We start from the raw sequence: 5827 nt of genomic DNA on the forward strand, positions 1-5827 counted from the left end.
CCCCCCCCCATTCTGCACTAAAATCGAGGTCAACCTTCTTTTTATTCCGGGTTTATTTCGCATTCTGCATTACATCACCTCCCTTCAGTGGTCAGCCCGGTTTCAGCCTGCTGTTGCCCCGGGTTACTTGGGGCGATTTTGCATTGGCTTTTCCCTCCGTTGTTTTAGCAAACCCACATTGAAACAGAAATCCCCCTCTGCGTTGCATGCTGCTTTTACTTTTTTTAATCGTCATGTTTTATGGTACCTTCTACACTGCACGCCGCTTTCACTTTCTTCGATCATCGGGTTTTATGGTACCCTCGGCATCAATTTATGGCCGCTCAGGGGTGACTTTGCAGTCAGGACGGCATTGCCCCGGGGTATTTGAGTGTGGTTTTGAGATGCACCTTTTCCTCAGTGTTGAGAGAATGTGGAGCGAACGCCAGACACAGAACCAGCTGTTCAGGGTGAATTCCACCCCGTGGGGCTTCTCCTTAAATTGCAGCGCTGTGATGGGGGAAGCCACATTCTTTGACCCAGCTTCCGAAAGTGATATAGAAGCTCACCCAAGGGAATGAAATTGGCAAGTCAAGCTATGGACTGTGACTGAAGGGTGTTTGTGGACTCCGTAGGGTTGCCGGCTCTGGGGAAGGCAGGGTTTGGGGAGGGGAGCTGGGGAGGGACCTCAGTGGGGTATGATGCCATACAGCCCACCCTCCGAAGCTGCCAGGGGAACTGATCTCTGTCATTTGGAGATCAGTTGTAATTCTGGGAGGATCTCCAGGCTCCACCTGGAGACTGGCAACCGTAAGAGCAGTGTAAAGCTGAAAGCAAGGTGCAAAGCCAAGTGGGGACAACCCAGCAGAGCCGCACTCGGCTTGAGGGGGGAGGTTTAACGAGTAGAAACGGGCGGCTGGAGTTTGCCCCCACGGCTCAGATGGGTAGGAAAGGGCCAGCTCGAGGGACGGGTTTAAAGACCGGCCGCCCCACGCAAAGGCCGAGGAGCCGAGACTCCCCCTTCGCCGCCCTTCCGCCACCGCCCCCCGCCCGGCCGCTGAACTGGCACCAGGCCCGGAAGGTGCTGCGATCCGGATCCGGCCGTGTGAGTGAGGCGGAGCGTGAGCTCATTTGCACAGGGAGGGCCGAGAGGCAGTGGCGGCAGCCAAACGTCGTGAAGGGGAAAGCTAAAAATAGAGATGTGTCACAGAGAGAGGGAGAGAGAAGGGAGACGCCTGCAGACTCCGAGTGGGACTTTGCAAGAGGGCTTGCGTTGGGGGGGGGCACCCTGGCGGTGCCGTTGATCCAGAACGGGCACGACACCCGTCCGGGCACCGTCACCTTGTACGGCTCCTTCCCACGCTGTCAGCGCGTCTGTGTGAAGGCGAGCAGCTGTCTGGGCTGTCTGCTTGCAGCCAGGGCCGGCCTCAGCATGCCTCAGGTGGGGCAGCTGGTAGGGCCCACTGTTGCAGACCCCACAACGCGCAGTGTTGCCAACCTCCAGGTGGCACCTGGAGATCTGCTACTGCAACTGACCTCCAGATGACCAAGATCAGTTCCCTTGGAGAAAACGGCCTCTTGGGAGGGTGGACTCCGTGGCATTAGACCCTGCTGAGGTCCCCCCCTTCCCCAAACCCCACTCCTCCCAGGCTTCATCTTCAAAAGCTCCAGGAGGAGGAGGAGGAGGAGGAAGAAGAAATTGAAGAAGAAGAGGAGGAGGAGATTGGACTTATACCCTGCCCTTCACTACCCAAAGGAGTCTCAGGGCGGCTTACAAACTCCTTTCCCTTCCCCTCCCCACAACAGACACCCTGGGAGGGAGGTGGGGCTGAGAGAGCTCTTGACAGAAGCTGCTCTTTTTCAAGAACAGCTCTTATCAGAACTACGGCTTGCCCAAGGTCATCCAGCCAGGTGCAAGCGGAGGAGTGGGGGAATCAAACCCGGTTCTCCCAGATTAGAGTCCGCGCACTTAACCACGACACCAAACTGGTGGCTTTCCCTCCCTTCCTCCTTTCCCTTCCCCACCCCACAACAGACACCCTGTGAGGCAGGTGGGGCTGAGAGAGCTCTTGACAGAAGCTGCTCTTTTTCAAGAACAGCTCTTATCAGAACTACGGCTTGCCCAAGGTCATCCAGCCAGGTGCAAGCGGAGGAGTGGGGGAATCAAACCCGGTTCTCCCAGATTAGAGTCCGCCACTCTTAACCCTAATAACACGCCCTTTCTTTCAACCAGGCTCCCAGTCAGAGACACACATGGCCCAGTGCCATCAGGGAAAGGGCTGCGCATGGTGCCAGTGACCATGAGCGTGGGTAGTGGGGAGGCTTGTGAGCAGGGCACGGGGAGCAGGTGCAGACAGGCAGTGAGACACACGGGGGAGTGGGTGTGAATGAAGGGTCCTCGGAACTCTCTGCCCAGGGCCCCCCAAAATCTGGAACCGGCCATGCTGATGGTCACGGACCAGGTCTGGGAAGGCACGTTTGTGCTATGCCACTGGGCGGTCTTCACCCTGACCCCGCCGTCCCTTCCTGTTTTGGTGTGCGCCCTCAGCTTTCCTGGAAGGCTGGTCACAAAACCAGCCTCGATGGGAAACCTATTTAGGGAAAGTGGGTTGAGGAAAGGCCAGGATGAGTCACCGAGGAAGCAGATTTTGGAGGGGAGAAGGCCGGGGAACTGCCACAGACTGAACTCTCTGTCTGGAAGAACAGCTGCTCGTCTCGGGTTGCCGAGGGGCTTGGAGACAAGCGGCCAGTCTCTTTTTTTCCCCACTCTTTGGCCTGATTTTCGCCACAGCTGATTTATGGGTAGGGTTTTCAAGGCAAGAGACAGTCAGAGGTGATTTGCCATTGCCTGCCTCTGCATCACGACCCTGGTATTCCTTGGAGGTCTCCCATCCAAGTACTAATGAGGGCCAACCCTGAGATCTGACGAGATCAAGCAGGCCTAGGCTATCCAGGTCTCATTTATAAAGGCTTATTAACGAGCCGGTTTGGTGTAGTAGTTAAGAGTGCGGACTCTAATCTGGGAGAACCGGGTTTGAGTCCCCACTCCTCCACTTGCAGCTGCTGGTGTGACCTTGGGTCAGTCACCAGTTCTCTCGGAGCTGTTCTCTCAAGAGCAGTCCCCGAAAGAGCTCTCTCAGCCTCACCCACCTCACAGGGTGTCTGTTGTGGGGAGGGGAAGGGAAAGGAGGTAGTAAGCCGCTCTGAGACTCCAAGTGAAGGGCGGGGTATAAATCCAATCTCTTCTTCCTCCAATGTGTGGAAATGAGCAGCTGAATCTTTTCATGGCATGGTGGTCAATAACAACACCTGGTGAATTATCTATTAAAGAGGCGGGACATTTTTTCACCCAGGCCGGTTGGCCACCTTCGCTGCTACCTCAGTTCTCTACACGGCATGTGTGGAAGGGGACCCACCTTCTTGCCCTAACACTCAAGCAACGCTCATGCTTAAGAGCAGAGGCCAGACCAATGCTCCCTCTAAGCTGTGGAGTCTTGTGAGCAAAAATGCTACTTTGTGAGCTACTGGCATTCAAGTCGTGAGCGAGCGATTTGGCTCCTGCCTGAATTAGTCTGCTCTGGAGCCATCCCTTCCTGAGCGAAGACAAAAAGGTGTGAGCCGGAGGCTAAGAGACTGCGAGCTAGCTCACACTAACTCAGCTTAGAGGGAACACTGGTCCAGACAGGTTCTGATTTTTCCACTTTGAGCACCTAATGGAGACGAGGAGAAATATTCGGGGCAGAGAGCCTTCCACCTGTCCTGGATTTGACCTGCAGAGCCTCTGACACCCCTCTGACGTTTAAGGTCCCTTCCACCATTCTGCGAGTGATTGCAACAGGGAAGTTTGAACCTCGGGTTGGATCCCAGGAAAGATTTCCACCTGTGGAAGAGCTAATTCATATCCTGCCTTTCCCCCCAACGGGGACCTGAAGTAGCTTCCATCATTCTCCTCTCCTCTCTTTTATCCTCACAACAGCCCTGTGAGGTAGATTAAGCTGAGAGGGAGAGTGTGTGTGTGACTGGCCCAAGGTCTTCCTCTTTTCCTCCTGCCTCCAACTTTTCCGAGCATGACTGTCTTTTCCCCGGTATCTCTTGTCTTCTCATAATGCAACCAATTTACGATAGGCTCAGTTCAGTCATTTTAGCTTCTAGGGAGCGTTCAGGCTTGATTCGATCTAGAACCCAACTGATTTGTCTTTTAGCGGCCTAGTATCTTTCACATTGCCTACTGTCTGATCCCTTTTGACCGGAGATGCCGGGGATTGAACCTGGGACCGTCTGCATGCCAAGGTCTACCACTGAGCTGCAGCCCCTGGATGGCTTGAAGGCTGGGTCTGGGTCTGGAAGGCCACTGGTTTAACTGGTTTAAGAGGTAGCTAATCTGATCTAAAAGTTTCCAAATAGATGCCTGCTTCTGGAATCAGGAAGTCACATTTCCTCAGCTCCGTTCCCAGTCGATTTGCTCTGCCGGTGTGCCTCTGCGTGTGCCAGTCCCTAATCTCCAAGAGCCTCCGGTGTGTTGACTTCAGCGGCTGAACAAAGCGCTGCGATTGGGTCGGTCGGAAGAGGATCCCCTTTAAGCAAGAAATTGAGCATCTCCACCCACTATTTTGCTTGCCTTTTGTCGTCGGGTAATTGCCTGCCATTATCGGGAACAATGGGCTCGCAATAACCGGCGTGGACCAGATGGGAAAGCAACACACAAGCTCTTGCAGAGAAGGGTTTGGAGGGGAGCCGGTCTTGGCAGCCGCTTTCCCATAACTCTGCCATGTGTCAAGCTGCACCTGCCTCACGCCAGGAGCAGCTGCGCCTGCTAGAGCCGCTTCTTCTTTTAAGCACCCTAAGTAAAATTAAGCAAAGGCACAGCCGGTGAAAAGGGGGCAGCCCTGGGCATGGGCCTGGCAGAACGGCTGGCAGCTTTCTCCATCCGAGCCACGGTCTTCTGCAAGGTAATGAATTGCGGTTAAGCTCTTCCGTTGCATTCCATCAAAACAAATGAGTCAACTGGCAGGTTTTGCGGGTGGATTCTCCTGTCTTAAAAATACTCTTGTTTCACAAAACTGCAGCCCTCTCCCACGCTGTCATTAGCCTCCAAAGGGAAAAAGAAGCCCCTGCTGAGGGTAATAAAAGGCTCAAGTGGTTAAGACGCTGAACTGCAGGCTGTGGAAGGTCAGTAGTTCAGCAGTTCGAGACCCGGGTGCCGCATGATGGAGTGAGCTCCCATCTTTAGTTCCAGCTCCTGCCAGCCTAGCAGTTCGAAAGCAAGAAATTGCAAGTAGATAAATAGGTACCACTTCGGTGGGAAGGTAACAGCGTTCCGTGCGCCTTTATGTTTAGTCATGCCGGCCACATGACCACGGAAACGTCTTCGGACAGCGCTGGCTCTTCGGCTTTGAAACGGAGATGAGCACCGCAACCCTAGAGTTGGATTCGACTGGCTTTCGAGCAAGGGAACCTTTACCTTTACCCTTTTACAGTAGGGCTGACTGTGCCCTTTGCCAAGGCACCCGGGGTGAAGAGGAGGTCTTCTTGAGAGCCAGTTTGGTGCAGTGGTTAGGAGCGCCGCTTGGAAACAGTGATCATAATGTTGTTGAGTTCATCATTTGTACAAATAGAGAATTGGCCAAAAAGACTCACACAACCATTTTTAACTTTAAAAGGGGTAATTTCTCTGATATGAGGGGACACGTGGGGAGGAAACTGAAAGGAAAAGTAGAAAGGGTCAAAACAATTGGGGAAGCTTGGGATCTATTTAAAACTACGATCCTAGAAGCTCAAAAAATATATATTCCGCAGGTTAGGAAAGGCACAAACAGGTATAGGAAAAAGCCTGCATGGTTAACAAACA

Source organism: Gekko japonicus, unplaced genomic scaffold, assembly GCF_001447785.1.
Source record: "Gekko japonicus isolate JY-2015 unplaced genomic scaffold, Gekko_japonicus_V1.1 scaffold1748, whole genome shotgun sequence".
In the NCBI taxonomy this organism is placed as follows: domain Eukaryota; kingdom Metazoa; phylum Chordata; class Lepidosauria; order Squamata; family Gekkonidae; genus Gekko; species Gekko japonicus.